The sequence below is a fragment of the Bombina bombina genome, chromosome 4, assembly GCF_027579735.1.
Source record: "Bombina bombina isolate aBomBom1 chromosome 4, aBomBom1.pri, whole genome shotgun sequence".
Taxonomy (NCBI): Eukaryota; Metazoa; Chordata; class Amphibia; order Anura; family Bombinatoridae; genus Bombina; species Bombina bombina.
The window spans coordinates 876,075,434-876,095,057 of NC_069502.1; positions in this window are offsets into that span (position 1 = coordinate 876,075,434).

The window sequence follows — 19,624 nt, forward strand, 5'->3', positions numbered from 1 at the left end:
GCTCCGCTCTTTTGGCGATTGATATCTCTCAGGGAGGACTAGAGGTGGGGTGATTTCCAGGGGTGAGTCCTCATGGAACCGGGTGTTTCGGACCTCCCCTCAATACCCATTTCCCAGAGGTCTTCCCGGTGTATGCTGGGTAGCCCCTAACTCTGACCCCCAGTCATGGATCAAGGCACTTCTTGGACTGAAGCAACTGGGGGCCAATGGCTTTCCAGCCACACCCTGGAAGTGCCGCTGCTCCCCCGGGATCACCCCGAATGCACCCTCCCTGTACCGCTAAAAACTAAGGGCCATTGGACATTATGGAGGCACCAGCCTGTCTGGAGGGGCAGGAATGGCGGGAGATTTGGGGGACCGATAAGGCTCTTATCAAGATCAGTTTGTGTATAAATGTTGTGTGTTTTTCCCAATAAAGTGTACTTCTTGTTTCACCTGAATGCTAGTCTGTCTAGTTATTTGGGTGGGAACTGGTATAATCACTTTTCTCCACTACATAGCGGCAGGTTCCAGGTACTGGAAGGATCCTTTGGCGGAGCCCGTCACATATGTCTCTTACTGGCTTTATCAGATAACAACTGCAAATCAATGCACTTTATACTATGGCTAGCCTTCTTATCTGTGGACTAAAGCCAAGATTGACTCCTCCAAATAGGTCAAATGGGTGGAGTCCGTCCATTAAAAAAATAACTGAAGTAAAAAGGATGTTAATTTATTTTTAAAGTATTTAGACTTGGCTGATATGTTTTTCTACACAACAGAAATGTCTTGTAAATTGCAAGGTGTTCATTGTCTCTGTAAAGCGATATTAGAGTGCAAAAAGAAACTGCTCTAAAATGTTACAGCATGTTATTAATGCACTGTTGTTTGCATAATCCTATGTGTTTAACTCCTGAAAAGTGATTAAACACATAGATAAAGTCAGATCCAGAGCAGCAGTACACTGCAGGGAGCTAGCTGAGCACATCTAATAACCAATGAGAAGAGACTAATGTATGTAGCCACCAATCACCAGCTAGTAGTGCACTGCTACTGCTGAGGGTATGTACATATGCTTTTTAACAAAGGATACCAAGAGAGCAACATACATTTTATAAGGTGCGGCCACTCAGGTATGAATCCACTGTTCCGGCTGCACCTAGTGCACATGCACTGTGTATGGGATAAGGCATTATGGGGTGCATAGCCAAAAAGCAGACAGCAAAACAATGCAATAAACAGCTTGCACAGAAGTAATAAAAGTAATATACGTCATTATCCAATGTTAAAGGGATATGAAACCCAATTATTTTCTTTCATGATTCAGAAAAAGCATGCTATTTTAACCCCTTAACGTTAAGCCCTGGACCTCTCTCGTCTGCGATCTTGCTAAAACTAGCGAGATTGCACTATTTCTGCACGCCTCATGAGTGTGGCAGTGCAGAAAAAGACGGCTCTCTGCATCGGGCTATGGTGGTGTTGATCGAAACGCGTCAGTTAGGACCTGATGTCTCCTAACTGAATAAATCCTTAGTTGCACTGGCTTTGTGGCTCCGATCTCCTTTCTTCTTTTTCAAATCAGTACTTAAGATGGGGGTGACCATTGTGGGGTGGGGGAGGGAAGAAAGCCGTTTGAGAGGGATTAGGGAGGGATCAGGAGGTGGGATGTATCAGGTGGGGGCTGATCTCTACACTAAAGCAAAAATTAACCCTACAAGCTACCTAAACCCTAGGCCTCTCTCTGCCGCGATCTTGCTAAAACTAGCGAGATTGTTCCATTTAAATCATCTCTCATATCCCATCCAGCAGCTTTTTAGCACTTCTCCCATATAAACATTTTTGATCTTCCATTTTGAGAGGTTTGGGTATCACCTGTTTACTAAGGAGATAGCTAGGCTGGACATAGAGTATTTTCACATATTTGTTTTTTTCACTTATAAATAAAATGGCTGCCAGCAGCACATGACAAACAAAGCATGGAAAAAAAACCTGACAGGAGGTGGGTGGGGGGCCCATCCCTGGAGGGGGGCGGGAATGTTACTTTCTGCCAGTACTTAAGATGGGGGTGACCATTGTGGGGTGGGGAAGGGAAGAGAGCTGTTTGAGAGGGATTAGGGAGGGATCAGGGGTGGGATGTGTCAGGTGGGAGGCTGATCTCTACACTAAAATTGACCCTACAAGCTACCTAATTAACCCCTTCACTGTTGGGCATAATACAAGTGTGGTACGCAGCTGCAGCGGCCTTCTAATTACCAAAAAGCAATTCCAAAGCCATATATGTCTGCTATTTCTGAACAAAGGGGATCATGAAATATAACAAAATGGGCCTAGATCAATACTTTGGGTTGTCTACTAAAAAAACATAAATTATGTAAGAACTTACCTGATAAATTCATTACTTTAATATTGGCAAGAGTCCATGAGCTAGTGACGTATGGGATATACAATCCTACCAGGAGGGGAAAAGTTTCCCAAACCTCAAAATGCCTATAAATACACTGCTCACGACACCCACAATTCAGTTTAATGAATAGCCAAGTAGTGGGGTGATAAAGAAAGGAGTAAAAAGCATCAACAAAGGAATTTGGAAATAATTGTGCTTTATACTAAAAATCATAACCACCATAAAAAGGGTGGGTCTCATGGACTCTTGCTAATATGAAATAAATGAATGTATCAGGTAAGTTCTTACATAAATTATGTTTTCTTTCATGTAATTGGCAAGAGTCCATGAGCTAGTGACGTATGGGATAGTAATACCCAAGATGTGGAACTCCACAGAAGAGTCACTAGAGAGGGAGGGATAACATAACAGCCATTTTCCGCTGAAAAAAAATTAATCCACAACCCAAAATATAAGTTTATTCTCATAATGAAAAGAAAAAACGTAAACATAAGCAGAGGAATCAAACTGAAACAGCTGCCTGAAAAACTTTTCTACCAAAAACTGCTTCCGAAGAAGCAAATACATCAAAACGGTAGAATTTAGTAAATGTATGCAAAGAAGACCAAGTTGCTGCTTTGCAAATCTGATCAACTGAAGCTTCATTCTTAAAAGCCCACGAAGTGGAGACTGATCTAGTAGAATAAGCTGTAATTCTCTGAGGTGGGGCCTGACCCGACTCCAAATAAGCCTGATGAATTAAAAGCTTTAACCAAGATGCCAAGGAAATGGCAGAAGCCTTCTGACCTTTCCTAGAACCAGAAAAGATAACAAATAGACTAGAAGTCTTCCTGAAATCTTTAGTAGCTTCAACATAATATTTCAAAGCTCTTACCACATCCAAAGAATGTAAGGATCTCTCCAAAGAATTCTTAGGATTAGGACACAAAGAAGGGACAACAATTTCACTATTAATGTTGTTAGAATTCACAACCTTAGGTAGAAATTTAAATGAAGTCCGCAAAACTGCCTTATCCTGATGGAAAATCAGAAAAGGAGATTCACAAGAAAGAGCAGATAATGCTGAAACTCTTCTAGCTGAAGAGATGGCCAAAAGGAACAACACTTTCCAAGAAAGTAGTTTAATGTCCAAAGAATGCATAGGCTCAAACGTTGGAGCCTGTATAGCCTTCAAAACCAAATTAAGACTCCAAGGAGGAGAGATTGATTTAATGACAGGCTTGATACGGACCAAAGCCTGTACAAAACAGTGAATATCAGGAAGCTTAGCAATCTTTCTGTGAAATAAAATAGAAACAGCAGAGATTTGTCCCTTCAAGGAACTTGCAGACAAACCCTTATCCAAACCATCCTGAAGAAACTGTAGAATTCTAGGAATTCTAAAAGAATGCCAGGAGAATTTATGAGAAGAACACCATGAAATATAAGTCTTCCAAACTCGATAATAAATCTTCCTAGAAACAGATTCACGAGCCTGTAACATAGTATTAATCACTGATTTAGAGAAACCTCTATGTCTAAGCACTAGGCGTTCAATTTCCATACCTTCAAATTTAATGATTTGAGATCCTGATGGAAAAACGGACCTTGAGACAGAAGGTCTGGACTTAATGGAAGTGGCCAAGGTTGGCAACTGGACATCTGAACAAGATCCACATACCAAAACCTGTGAGGCCATGCTGGAGCTACCAGCAACACAAACAACTGTTCCATGATTATTTTGGAGATCACTCTTGGAAGAAGAACTAGAGGTGGGAAAATATAAGCAGGTTAGTAACACCAAGTAACTTAATGAATCCAACGCTTCCGCATGAGGATCCCTGGACCTGGACAGGTACCTGGGTAGTTTCTTGTTTAGATGGGAAGCCATCAGATCTATTTCTGGAAGACCCCACATCTGAAACATCTGAGAAAACACATCTGTATGGAGCGACCACTCCCCCCGGATGTAAAGTTTAACGGCTGAGATAATCCGCTTCCCAATTGTCTATACCTGGGATATGAACCGCAGAAATTAGACAGGAGCTGGATTCCGCCCAAGCAAGTATCCAAGATACTTCTTTCATAGCTTGGGGACTGTGAGTCCCACCTTGATGATTGATATATGCCACAGTTGTGATATTGTCTGTCTGAAAACAAATGAACGGTTCTCTCTTCAACAGAGGCCAAACTTGAAGAGCCCTGAAAATAGCACAGAGTTCTAAAATATTGATTGGTAACTTTGCCTCTTGAGATTTCCAAACCCCTTGTGCTGTCAGAGATCCCCAGACAGCTCCCCAACCTGAAAGACTTGCATCTGTTGTGATCACAGTACAGATTGGACGAACAAAAGAGGCCCCTTGAACTATACGATGGTGATCTAACCACCAAGTCAGAGAGAGTCGAACATTGGGATTTAAGGATATTAATTGTGATATCTTTGTATAATTCCTGCACCATTGGTCCAGCATACAAAGCTGGAGAGGTCTCATATGAAAACGAGCAAAGGGGATCGCGACCGATGCTGCAGTCATGAGACCTAAAACTTCCATGCACATAGCTACTAAAGGGAATGATTGAGACTGAAAGCTGAAACCAATTTTAATCGCCTCTTGTCTGTTAGAGACAGAGTCATGGACACTGAATCTATCTGGAAACCTAAAAAGGTAACCCTTGTCTGAGGAATGAAAGAACTTTTTGGTAAATTGATCCTCCAACCATGTCTTTGAAGAAACAACACTAGTTTATTTGTGTGAGATTCTGCAGAATGTAAAGACTGAGCTAGTACCAAGATATCATCCAAATAAGGAAACACTGCAATACCCCGTTCTCTGATTACAGAGAGTAGGGCACCGAGAACCTTTGAAAGATTCTTGGAGCTGTCGCTAGGCCAAATGGAAGAGCGACAAATTGGTAATGCTTGTCTTGAAAAGAAAATCTCAGAAACTGATAGTGGTCTGGATGAATCGGAATATGAAGATGTGCATCCTGTAAGTCTATTGAGGACATATAATGCCCTTGCTGAACAAAAGGCAGAATAGTCCTTAGTCACCATTTTGAAAGTTGGCACTCTTTCATAACGATTCAAAATTTTCAGATCCAGAACTGGCCTGAATGGATTTTCTTTCTTTGGGACAATGAATAGATTTGATTAAAACCCCAGACCCTGTTCTTGAAACGGAACTGGTATGATTACCCCTGAAAGCTCCAGGTCTGAAACACACTTCAGAAAAGCCTGAGCCTTTACTAGATTTGCTGGGATGCTTGAGAGAAAAAAAAATCTCTGAATCCTATTCGGTACCCTTGAGAGACAATACTCTGAATCCATTGATTTTGGACAGAATCTGCCCAAATGTTTTAGAAGAATCTTAATCTGCCCCCTACCAGCTGAGCTGGAATGAGGGCGGCACATTCATGCAGACTTTCGGGCTGGCTTTGGTTTCTTAAACGGTTTGGATTTACTCCAACTTCAAGAAGGTTTCCAATTGGAACCAGATTCTTTGGGAGAAGGATTAGGTTTCTGTTTCTTTATTTTGTCGAAAGGAACGAAAACGGTTCGAAGCTTTAGATTTACCGTTAGGTCTTTTATCCTGAGGCAAAAAAACTCCCTTATCCCCAGTGACAGTTGAAATAATCGAATCCAACTGAGAACCAAATAACTTATTACCTTGGAAAGAAAGAGATAGTCATCTAGACTTAGATACCATGTCAGCATTCCAATATTTGAGCCACAAAGCTCTTCTAGCTAAAATAGCTAAATACATAGATTTAACATCAATTTTGATGATATCAAAAATGGCATCACAGATAAAATGATTAGCATGTTGAAGCAAGCGAACAATGCTAGACAAATCAGGATCCATTTCCTGTCGCACTAAACTTTCCAACCAAAAAGTTGAAGCAGCTGCAACATCAGCCATATAAATGGCAGGCCTAAGAAGATAGCCAGAATATAAATAAGCTTTCCTTAGATAAGATTCAAGTTTCCTATCTAAAGGGTCTTTAAAAAAAAGTACTATCTTCCATAGGAATAGTAGTACGTTTATCAAGAGTAGAAATAGCCCCATTAACTTTGGGGATCTTTTCCCAAAACTCCAATCTAACTGCTGGCAAAGGATACGATTTTTTTAAACCTTGAAGAAGGAATAAAAGAAGTACCACGACTATTCCAATACTTAGAAAACATATCAGAAATAGCATCAGGAACTGGAAAAACCTCTGGAGTAACCACAGGAGGTTTATAAACAGAATTTAAACGTTTACTAGTTTTAATATCAAGAGGACTAGCTTCCTCAATATCCAATGTAGTCAAAACCTCTTTTAACAAGGAACTAATATACTCCATTTTAAATAACGCTAACACTAACAACATCCGGAAATGACACAGTTGCATCATTGTAGACGCAACCTTGTGCAAGGAACTCAGCGTCAACTAAGACGCCCGGAAATCAGGAATTTGCGTCATCGGATGTACCTCTGCTCCAAAAAAAAACAAATCTCGCGCCAAGAATGACGCAATAAACTTTAGCATTTTGCGCCCTTGCGAGCCTAATTTTGCCAGCAAAATGTAATGAAAAAGCAGTCAATTGAAAAAAGACTATACCCAGGTAAGAAAAATATTCTCCTAAATATGTTTTTTTTTCCCCAAATATGAAACTGATAGTCTGCAAATGGAAATACATAAACCTGACTGATGGCAAATATAAAACCGGTGAACAAGTACAAACCATCAGTGTAATAAATCTTTCTAAAGTTGTTCTCAGTGGATCACAGATCAAACTACTGAGTTTAGGTTTAGGCTTTGTACCTACCACTGGATTCAATTTGTTCAAAACTATGCTGGATGTGAATCATTTGGTTCTTAATATAACGCTCAAAAAACACTTCTTAGGAAGTGAGCCTATGCCTACCATAGATTTGAACAAGAGGAAGATGTGTGACAAAGTAGCCAGAATGAATCTTAACACCAATTTGAGTTTTTCGGAAACCTGTGATGTTATTTCACTAGACTCACTGGCAGGGGAGACATTCAGTGATATAGCATCTACCAGTATTGAGAATTTTCTGGGTTACAAAAATGCTTCCACATTTTATCCAATCCTTAGTCGGGGCCCCCTAGTAGAGAAATTCTACAATAGAGTTGAAAAAGATCTTAGGGACCTAACTCTTAATAGAGATAAGAATACCAATGACAACCTGACAAAAACAGAAAGGAAAGCACTTGTGGAATTACAATCCAAGGATAATATCGTGATTAGGGCTGCTGATAAAGGGGGATCGATAGTTGTCGTGGATAGACAAGCATATAGAGATGAGGCTTTACGTCAATTATCTAGCAACACCCAATGCTCTGTACTACCAGCTGATCCTATTAAGAAATACCACTCTGAACTTGTGCACCTCCTGGACGATGGCCTTGAACAGGGATTCATTGATCGCAATACTTTTCATTACTTATGTGTAGCCTATCCTGTGACTCGGGGTTTTCACCACCTCCCAAAGGTGCACAAATCTCTTACATCTGTAAAGGGACGCCCCATTGTTAGTGGCATAGGATCAATATCTGAACACGTCTCTGAATGCCTAGATGCGATTCTTTACCCTTTGGTCCAGATATTACCCAGCTATCTATGAGATACTAAACATGTACTGAGGGACACAAATGATCTGAAATGGGACCCCACGTATAGCTGGTTGACAGTGGATGTCACTGCAATTTATTCTTCCACCCCCCCATGATAAGGGCCTGGCAGAATTAGACTCTATGCTTTCCCTGTATTCTAATCTGGGTGAGGATTTGCATACTTTTGTGGTTGACGTAACCCGTTTCCTCCTATGCCATAACTATTTTCAGTTTGAGGGGATTTTCTATCTCCAGAAATGTGGAACAGCTATGGGGGCAAAATGTGCCCCCTCATATGCCAACCTATACATCGGTTTGGTGGGAGCTGTCCCACATCTTTGGAGATTCAAATTCCTTCCGAGGCAACATTGTGTATTATAGTCGTTTCATTGACTATCTTCTGTTTATATGGCAAGGACCTCAGGAGGAAATGATGAAATTTATATATCAACACAAATGTTTGGAATCTTAAATTTACTTTTGACATGTCTGCTACATCCATTAATTTCTTGGATGTAACGTTAAGTGGCACTACTGGTGGCAATATTGAGAGTAGTATGTACAGAAAACCTATATCAGGTAACTCTGTATTGCACGCCAGCAGTTGCCACCCAAAGAACGTTTCCTATTCTATTGCCAAAGGGCAATTGGTTAAGACTTAGAGAAATTGCTCTACTGAGAAACGTTTCCAGCAACACCAGAAAGAGCTGGTAGGCCGCTTACAGACAAGAGGCTATCCGGGTAAAATTATCAAGACAGCCATCAGGGAGGTTAAGAGTGTAAATAGATCCAGTTTATTGTTGGACAAAGAAGATACCTCTGAAATTAAGCAAACCAATTAAGTCACCTTTGTCACAGACTACAGCACTGAGTATCATCGTATTTGTGATGTTGTGAAAAAGCACTTTAGACTTTTAGTAGCTGATGAAAAACTGGTTGATTGTGTCAAAGATGGCATTAGATGCTCTTATAGGAGAAACAAATTGTTGGGCAACTATCTCTAACCCACAGTATTACCCAGGACAACAGTGATCGCCAGTTCATGGCTTACAAGCAAGGGCATGTATAGATGTGTTAGCAATAGATGCAAAGCCTGTGACTATATCAATGTCATTTACATCTGCTGTCACGGGTCGTTCGTTTGACATTAACTACTGTTTTAAATTGTTGATCAACATTTGTGATATACCTTATCACATGCACGATTTGCAACATACAATATGTTGGACTCACGACCCGTGACATCAGATCCAGGATTAGAGAACACCTGTCCAAAATTAACATAGGGAAGTCTACTTCACCCATAGTTCAACATTTTTTCAACACACATGGAAAGAATGTCTCTAGCTTTAAATGGCTAGCCATTGACAAGGTGACCCCCCTAGACGGGGTGGAGACAGACAAAGACTTTTGGAGAGATGGGAAATGTTATGTATTTTTAAACTCTCAAACAAGGTCCCATTATGACTTAATGCGGAGTTTGAGCTCATTAATTACTGGGAATGAACTGATGGGTTCATGAGAGAGAGAGATATACATACCTATACTCACAAGCATATGTGTATTTGATTCCGGACCTCAGTGTCTGAACCTATTGTGCAGAGATGCTTGATGTTCGACCTGTCCCTTGCACTCTACACACATCTACACTGTGTGCAGAATTATTAGGCAAATGAGTATTTTGACCACATCATCCTCTTTATGCATGTTGTCTTACTCCAAGCTGTATAGGCTCGAAAGCCTACTACCAATTAAGCATATTAGGTGATGTGCATCTCTGTAATGAGAAGGGGTGTGGTCTAATGACATCAACACCCTATATCAGGTGTGCATAATTATTAGGCAACTTCCTTTCCTTTGGCAAAATCGGTCAAAAGAAGGACTTGACAGGCTCAGAAAAGTCAAAAATAGTGAGATATCTTGCAGAGGGATGCAGCACTCTTAAAATTGCAAAGCTTCTGAAGCGTGATCATCGAACAATCAAGCGTTTCATTCAAAATAGTCAACAGGGTCGCAAGAAGCGTGTGGAAAAACCAAGGCGCAAAATAACTGCCCATGAACTGAGAAAAGTCAAGCGTGCAGCTGCCAAGATGCCACTTGCCACCAGTTTGGCCATATTTCAGAGCTGCAACATCACTGAAGTGCCCAAAAGCACAAGGTGTGCAATACTCAGAGACATGGCCAAGGTAAGAAAGGCTGAAAGACGACCACCACTGAACAAGACACACAAGCTGAAACGTCAAGACTGGGCCAAGAAATATCTCAAGACTGATTTTTCTAAGGTTTTATGGACTGATGAAATGAGAGTGAGTCTTGATGGGCCAGATGGATGGGCCCGTGGCTGGATTGGTAAAGGGCAGAGAGCTCCAGTCCGACTCAGACGCCAGCAAGGTGGAGGTGGAGTACTGGTTTGGGCTGGTATCATCAAAGATGAGCTTGTGGGGCCTTTTCGGGTTGAGGATGGAGTCAAGCTCAACTCCCAGTCCTACTGCCAGTTTCTGGAAGACACCTTCTTCAAGCAGTGGTACAGGAAGAAGTCTGCATCCTTCAAGAAAAACATGATTTTCATGCAGGACAATGCTCCATCACACGCGTCCAAGTACTCCACAGCGTGGCTGGCAAGAAAGGGTATAAAAGAAGAAAATATAATAACATGGCCTCCTTGTTCACCTGATCTGAACCCCATTGAGAACCTGTGGTCCATCATCAAATGTGAGATTTACAAGGAGGGAAAACAGTACACCTCTCTGAACAGTGTCTGGGAGGCTGTAGTTGCTGCTGCACGCAATGTTGATGGTGAACAGATCAAAACACTGACAGAATCCATGGATGGCAGGCTTTTGAGTGTCCTTGCAAAGAAAGGTGGCTATATTGGTCACTGATTTGTTTTTGTTTTGTTTTTGAATGTCAGAAATGTATATTTGTGAATGTTGAGATGTTATATTGGTTTCACTGGTAAAAATAAATAATTGAAATGGGTATATATTTGTTTTTTGTTAAGTTGCCTAATAATTATGCACAGTAATAGTCACCTGCACACACAGATATCCCCCTAAAATAGCTATAACTAAAAACAAACTAAAAACTACTTCCAAAACTATTCAGCTTTGATATTAATGAGTTTTTTGGGTTCATTGAGAACATGGTTGTTGTTCAATAATAAAATTAATCCTCAAAAATACAACTTGCCTAATAATTCTGCACTCCCTGTATACATGACATTACACTATATTATTATATTACAATATAGTACATGCACTATTGTTTCTTTGGATTCTAGATTTAGGTATACGCATTATCAACAACCTTACCTATGCACTTATAGCATATATACCATCCCCTTTTATCTATATACCACTTCCATTTCATATCCTGGGTCCTGAAATGGTATCGATGACCTCTAGATGCCTACATGAGCTGATATATTATAGTATAGTATAGTATATCATATTTTTAATATATTATGTTTTATACTATATTTTATATATTTATATATATATATATATATTAGTTTGTATTCTTGACAGGGGCTCTATTACTAGCATCACTCAGCATACATTGCTTAAAATCCATCCTTACTATGTTATATTAGAGTCAACTAATTTTCATTTATTTTTCTACTTCCCATTGCTTTTTTAGCAGCTTTATAAATTTAAGACATCTACTTTAGTCACTTGAGGCAGAATAAATTAATATATGAATGTATAAATGTTCTATATGACATACAACAGACTTTGTTCTTCACATATATTTTGTTGCTTCGACATAAACATTATAGCTTAGCAATGTTACTATGATAAAATCATACTATGGTTTATAGATCAGTGTAATTCTTATCCCTTTTTAGTTTATGTAGGAATTCTTCTGTATATTCTGTGTGTTTACACCCTTAGTTTACAATATACAATGTTGCTAGATATTGTGTTCTTTAATGGACACTATTTGCACACTGCTTATTTGTTTTTTGCTTTAGATTACATATTTGCACTTATAGATGCACGGCTATTGGTTGGACCAATTATTGGTTTCAGCCAATGGGGATTGAGTACACCCTTTTTAAACAAGCTCTGAATGTACCTTTTTACCAGTAGTGATTACGGCTCACGCCAAAATGCGTATACTGTCTTTTGTATCCGTGTATCTAATTGCTTCTCCCTCCTTGGAGTATGTATTTTAATATGGAGAAATAAAGATTGAACTTTTTATTTATCGTTGCTGCTACCGTTTACTCTTTTGGATTGTTTATAAATATAAAGTACAATACATATATTTAGAACTTTATATTAATGCATAAAGTGCCAAATCATAGCTGAGAGTGACTTAAGTAATGAAAACATACTTACCAAAAGACACCCATCCACATATAGCAGATAGCCAAACCAGTAATGAAACAGTTATCAGTAGAGGTAATGGTATATGAGAGTATATCATCGATCTGAAAAGGGAGGTAGGAGATGAATCTCTACGACCGATAACAGAGAACCTATGAAATAGATCCCCGTGAGGAAAACCATTATATTCAATAGGTGATACTCCCTTCACATCCCTCTGACATTCACTGTACTCTGAGAGGAATCAGGCTTCAAAATGTTGAGAAGCGCATTTCAACGTAGAAATCTTAGCACAAACTTACTTCACCACCTCCATAGGAGGCAAAGTTTGTAAAACTGAATTGTAGGTGTGGTGAGGAATTTTGAGGTTTGGGAAACTTTGCCCCTCCTGGTAGGATTTTGATATCCCATACGTCACTAGCTCATGGACTCTTGCATGAAACATACATGACAGAAATATATAGTTTTGATAGGTAAATATAAAAAGGCTCTATTTCTGTTTAAATGTAGTGATGGCAAATATGCTAAAAATGCTGTGATTACCTTGTATCTAAGCATCTTCTGACAGCCCCCTGATCACATGACTAGCTAGTGACTTGCTTTTAAGCCAATTAGTGCTGTGTTGTTAGAATTCACAGGTGTGAGCTCAATGTTATCTGTATGTCTCACATGAACTAGCACTCACCTATTGTGAAAAGCTAATGCAAAACATGTGATCAAGGGGCTGTCTTTAGTGACTTAGAAACAGATAGAAATTTAGAGGCTTAAAGGTTATAAAGTATATTAATATAACCATGTTTTTTTGTGCAATGCACAAGTGAGGTGTGAAACATGTCAGATTCCCACGTTGTCATGTCTGCTGCATATTTAATGGATAATAAAGTAGAGTTTCTTAGAGTGTGTTAGATTTTTATATTCTGCTTAGTAGAAACTTCTGTACATCACCAGCTCACAACTGACTGTTATATTCCTTTATGGTGATCAGATCACTGAGGTTTCCGGTTGGTTACTGTAAATATCCCATTCGGATGACAAAACCAGGTGACATGCATGTGACGTCCTGCTTACCTCCTTGTGCATCAGGAAGGTCTGAGGTTTTGTTCTCGGTCTTGTTCAGCAACTGAATTTTTCAAATATTCTTATAATGTTTCTCCTTTACTGACAAACGTAGTGATCTTCACAGTAACAGCAGCGTAAACAGAGAGAGATGGTCTCACATACAGGATTCAGAAATCACTCTGCTTGGTCACAAATAAATTAAAATGAATACAACAGATTTATCCAACAGAAAACAATGATTTATAAAAAAAATAAATCAATACATAAATAAACTGTTATAATAACACATTTCTTTTGCAAGATGTACCGAGTCCACAAATTCATCCTAACTTGTGGGATATTGTCCTTCCTGACAGGAAGTAGCAAAGAGAGCACCACAGCAGAGCTGTCTATATAGCTCCCCCCTTAACTCTACCCCCAGTCATTCTCTTTGCTGGCTCTAAGCAGGAAGAGTAAAGAGAAGAGGTGTTAAACTGTTAGTTTTATTTTATCTTTCTAGTGCGTCTAATTCTTTCACCTTGCAAGATATGGCTTCAGTTATGAATACTACCCTCACAGAGGTTTTATCTAAACTGCCAGGGTTGCAAGGGAAGCGCAGTAGCTCTGGGTTAAGAACAAATGCTGAGCCTTCTGACGCTTTAGTAGCCGTATCCGATATTCCCTCACAATGTTCTGAGGTAGGGATGAGGGATTTGCTGTCTGAGGGAGAGATTTCTGATTCAGGAAAGATGTTCCCTCAGACAGATTCAGATATGACGGCATTTAAATTTAAGCTAGAGCACCTCCGTTTATTGCTCAGGGAGGTTTTAGCTACTCTGGATGATTGTGACCCTATTGTCGTTCCAGAGAAATTGTGTAAAATGGACAAATATTTAGAGGTTCCTGTTTACACTGATGTTTTTCCGGTCCCTAAGAGGATTTCGGACATTGTTACTAAGGAGTGGGATAGACCAGGTATTCCGTTCGCTCCCCCTCCTGTTTTTAAGAAAATGTTCCCCATTTCTGACACCATAAAGGGCTCATGGCAGATGGTCCCTGAGGTGGAGGGAGCTATTTCTACTCTGGCTAAGCGTACAACTATACCTATTGAAGACAGTTGTGCTTTCATTGATCCTATGGATAAAAAGTTAGAGGGTCTCCTAAAGAAATTTTTTGTTCATCAGGGTTTTCTTCTTCAACCTATAGCGTGCATTGTTCCGGTAACCACTGCAGCTGCTTTTTGGTTTGAGGCTCTAGAAGAGGCTCTTCAGATGGAGACCCCACTAGATGATATTTTGGACAGAATTAAGGCCCTTAAGTTGGCTAATTCTTTTATTACAGATGCCGCTTTTCATCTTGCTAAGTTAGCGGCAAAGAAATCAGGTTTTGCCATTTTAGCGCGAAGAGCGTTATGGCTTAAGTCCTGGTCAGCTGATGTGTCATCTAAATCTAAGCTTTTGACCATCCCTTTCAAAGGTAAGACCCTATTCGGGCCTGCACTGAAAGACATCATTTCAGACATCACTGGAGGGAAGGGTCATGCCCTCCCTCAAGATAAGTCAAATAAAACAAGGACCAAACAAAATAATTTTTGTTCCTTTCGAAACTTCAAGGGTGGTCCCGCTTCCTCTTCCCCTACTGCAAAGCAAGAGGGGAACTTTGCTCAATCCAAGCCAACCTGGAGACCTAACCAGGCTTGGAACAGGGGTAAACAGGCCAAAAGGTATGCTGCTGCCACTAAGACAGCATGAAGGGGTAACCCCCGATCTGGGACCTGATCAAGTAGGGGGCAGACTTTCTCTCTTTGCTCAGGCCTGGGCAAGAGACGTTCAGGACTCCTGGGCCGTAGAAATTGTAACCCAGGGGTATCTCCTAGATTTCAAAGATTCTCCTCCAAGGGGGAGGTTCCATCTTTCTCAATTGTCTGTAAACCAGACAAAAAGAGAGGCGTTCTTACGCTGTGTAGAAGACCTTTTTACCATGGGAGTGATCTGCCCAGTTCCGAAAACAGAACAGGGGCAAGGTTTCTACTCCAATCTGTTTGTGGTTCCCAAAAAGAGGGAACCTTCAGACCAATTCTAGATCTCAAGATCCTAAACCAATTCCTAAGAGTTCCATCCTTCAAGATGGAGACCATTCGGACTATTTTACCAATGATCCAGGAGGGTCAATATATGACTACCGTGGATCTAAAGGATGCGTATCTACACATTCCTATCCACAAAGATCATCACCAGTTCCTCAGGTTTGCCTTTCTGGACAGGCATTACCAGTTTGTGGCTCTTCCCTTCGGGTTGGCCACGGCGCCAAGAATCTTCACAAAAGGTGCTAGGGTCCCTTCTGGCGGTCCTAAGGCCGAGGGCCATAGCAGTGGCGCCTTATCTAGACGACATCTTAATTCAAGCGTCGACTTTCCAACTTGCCAAGTCTCACACGGACTTAGTGTTGGCCTTTCTAAGATCTCATGGGTGGAAGGTGAACGTGAAAAAGAGTTCTCTTATTCCTCTCACAAGATTTCCATTCCTGGGAACTCTGATAGATTTGGTGGACATGAAAATATTTCTGACGGAGGTCAGGAAATCAAAGATTTTAACCACCTGCCGAGCTCTTCATTCCATTCCTCAGCCGTCAGTGGCTCAGTGTATGGAGGTAATCGGACTTATGGTAGCGGCAATGGACATAGTTCCGTTTGCTCGCTTGCATCTCAGACCACTGCAACTATGCATGCTCAAACAGTGGAATGGGGATTATGCAGATTTATCTCCTCAGATAAATCTGGATCAAGAGACCAGAGACTCTTTGGTGGTTGTCACAGGATCACCTGTCCAGGGGAATGTGTTTCCGCAGGCCAGCGTGGGTTATTGTGACGACGGACGACAGCCTACTGGGCTGGGGTGCAGTCTGGAATTCCCTGAAAGCACAGGGTTTGTGGACTCAGGAGGAGGCCCTCCTACTGATAAATATTCTGGAATTAAGAGCGATATTCAATGCTCTTCAGGCGTGGCCTCAGCTGGCTTCGGCCGGATTCATCAGGTTTCAGTCGGACAGCATCACGACTGTAGCTTATATCAATCATCAGGGGGGGAACAAGGAGTTCCTTGGCGATGATAGAAGTTTCCAGGATAATCCGATGGGCAGAGACTCACTCTTAACATCTATCAGCAATCTATATCCCAGGGGTGGAGAACTGGGAGGCAGATTTTCTAAGTCATCAGACTTTTCATACGGGAGAGTGGGAGCTCCATCCGGAGGTGTTTGCTCAACTGGTTCAGTTATGGGGCACACCAGAATCGGATCTGATAGCCTCTCGTCAGAACGCCAAACTTCCTTGTTACGGATCCAGGTCAAGGGATGCTCTAGCAGTACCCTGGTCGTTCAACCTGGCTTATGTGTTTCCACCATTCTCTCTCCTTCCGCGTCTGATTGCCAGATTCAAACAGGAGAGAGCTTCTGTGATTTTGATAGTGCCTGCGTGGCCACGCAGGACTTGGTATGCAGACCTGGTGGACATGTCATCTCTGCCACCATGGACTCTGCCACTGAGACAGGACCTTTTGATTCAAGGTCCATTCAAGCATCCAAATCTAATTTCTCTGCAACTGACTGCTTGGAGATTGAACGCTTGATTTTATCAAAGTGCGGTTTCTCTGAGTCGGTCATAGATACCTTGATTCAGGCTCGAAAGCCTGTCACCAGGAAGATCTATCATAAGATATGGCGTAAATATCTTTTTTGGTGTGAATTCAAAGGCTACTCATGGAGTAAGATCAAGATTCCTAGGATTTTGTCTTTTCTCCAAGAAGGATTGGAGAAAGGATTGTCCGCTAGTTCCATAAAGGGACAGATATCTGCTTTGTCTATTCTGTTGCACAAGCGTCTGGCAGATGTCCCAGACGTTCTGGCTTTTTGTCAGGCTTTAGTTAGAATTAAGCCTGTGTTTAAACCTGTTGCTCCGCCATGGAGTCTCAATTTAGTTCTTAAAGTTCTTCAGGGGGTTCCGTTTCAACCCATGCATTCCATAGATATTAAGCTTCTATCTTGGAAAGTTCTGTTTCTAGTTGCTATCTCTTCAGCTCGAAGAGTTTCTGAACTATCTGCATTACAATGTGACTCGCCTTATCTTGTTTTCCATGCTGATAAGGTGGTTTTGCGTACCAAACCTGGGTTCCTCGCTAAGGTTGTTTCTAACAGATATATCAATCAGGAAATTGTTGTTCCTTCTCTGTGTCCTAATCCTTCTTCTAAGAAGGACCGTCTGTTGCACAACTTGGATGTTGTTCGTGCCTTGAAGTTTTATTTGCAGGCAACCAAAGATTTTCGCCAATCATCTTCTTTGTTTGTTGTCTATGCTGGAAAGCGTAGAGGTCAAAAGGCTACGGCTACCTCTCTTTCCTTTTGGCTGAAAAGCATCATCCGTTTGGCTTATGAGACTGCTGGACAGCAGCCTCCTGAAATAATTACAGCTCACTCCACTAGAGCGGTGGCTTCCACATGGGCTTATAAAAATGATGCTTCTGTTGAACAGATTTGTAAGGCTGCGGCTTGGTCTTCGCTTCAAACCTTTTCCAAATTTTACAAATTTGATACTTTTGCTTCTTCGGAGGCTATTTTTGGGAGAAAGGTTTTGCAAGCAGTGGTGCCTTCCATTTAGGTTCCTGTCTTGTCCCTCCCTTCATCCGTGTCCTAAAGCTTTGGTATTGGTATCCCACAAGTTAGGATGAATCCGTGGACTCGGTACATCTTGCAAAAGAAAACAGAATTTATGCTTACCTGATAAATTTCTTTCTTTTGCGATGTACCGAGTCCACGGCCCGCCCTGTCTATTCAAGACAGATAGTATTTTTTATGTAAACTTCAGTCACCTCTGCACCTTATAGTTTCTTCTTTTCTTCCTTGGCCTTCGGTCGAATGACTGGGGGGTGGAGTTAAGGGGGGAGCTATATAGACAGCTCTGCTGTGGTGCTCTCTTTGCTACTTCCTGTCAGGAAGGACAATATCCCACAAGTTAGGATGAATCCGTGGACTTGGTACATCGCAAAAGAAAGAAATTTATCAGGTAAGCATAAATTCTGTTTTTATGTCACTAATTATACCCTGTGCTGAAGCAGTTTCTAACAATTTGTATATCTTTGTATTTAAACATCAATTCCAGTGTTTTTTTGTTTTTGTTTTTTATCTGAATAACCCACACAAATTAGGTTGTTGTTTTTTTTGTTTTGTTTTTTTGAACGGACGAAACACTTTTAGAAACCAGATTCAGTTTGCATTAATACCCTAATATGGTAAATATGAAATGCTAAACTGATTTTTTTTCAATTCTTTTTATTAAAGAAACACAGGTACAAGAAAATGTGTGCACATACAGGATAGAGTTATAAATATATTACATTTCACATTCTAGAATAAATGTCACATACTATATATAACATCAATATACTATCAGAGGTGGTACAGTTGTTATTGTTGATACAGAAAGAAAATAATGATACTCTCCATTCACAACATAAAAATCACCTACTATAATCCTTGCAGAGCTTTTTTAACATACCAAACAGATAAGAGGTTAACTAAGATATTACTCTTAAGTGTGTATGGGCTGCACAAGTTTGAGTAGTCAAGTACCATTTAAAGTTGAATCTGTGTTTCTTTTTTTGAATAACACCACAAAAAAAAGAAAACAACCAAAAACAAAAATAATAATAAAAAGGGGAAACAAAACAAAAGCAAAACATTAGTCAAAAATATTCACAAATGGAGTGAGGTGGTGAAGTTCAGCTTGGGAGACTTATAATATCTATTAATAGTTATATTAATGTCTAGACTATATTGTGGAATTAAAGGACCAGTCAACATAGTAGATTTGCATAATCAACAAATGCAAGATAACAAGACAATACAATAGCATTTACTCTGAATTTCAAATAAGTAGTAGATTTTTTTCTAACAAATTTCAAAGTTATGTCTCTTTCCACTCCCCCTGTACCATGTGATAGCAATCAGCCAATCATAAATGCATATATGTATAGTCAGTGAATTCTTGCACATGCTCAGTAGGAGCTGGTGACTCAAAAAGTGTAAATATAAAAGAATGTGCACATTTTTTTTAATGGAAGTAAATTGGAAAGTTGTTTAAAATGACATGCTGTATCTGAATCATGAAAATTGAATTTGACCTGAGTGTCCCTTTAAGGTAAGTGTTTACCGTACAAGAAGCTAGGCATTATCTGAATATTAACATAAGATATGTATAGCGTTGCCCTTGGAGCTAAG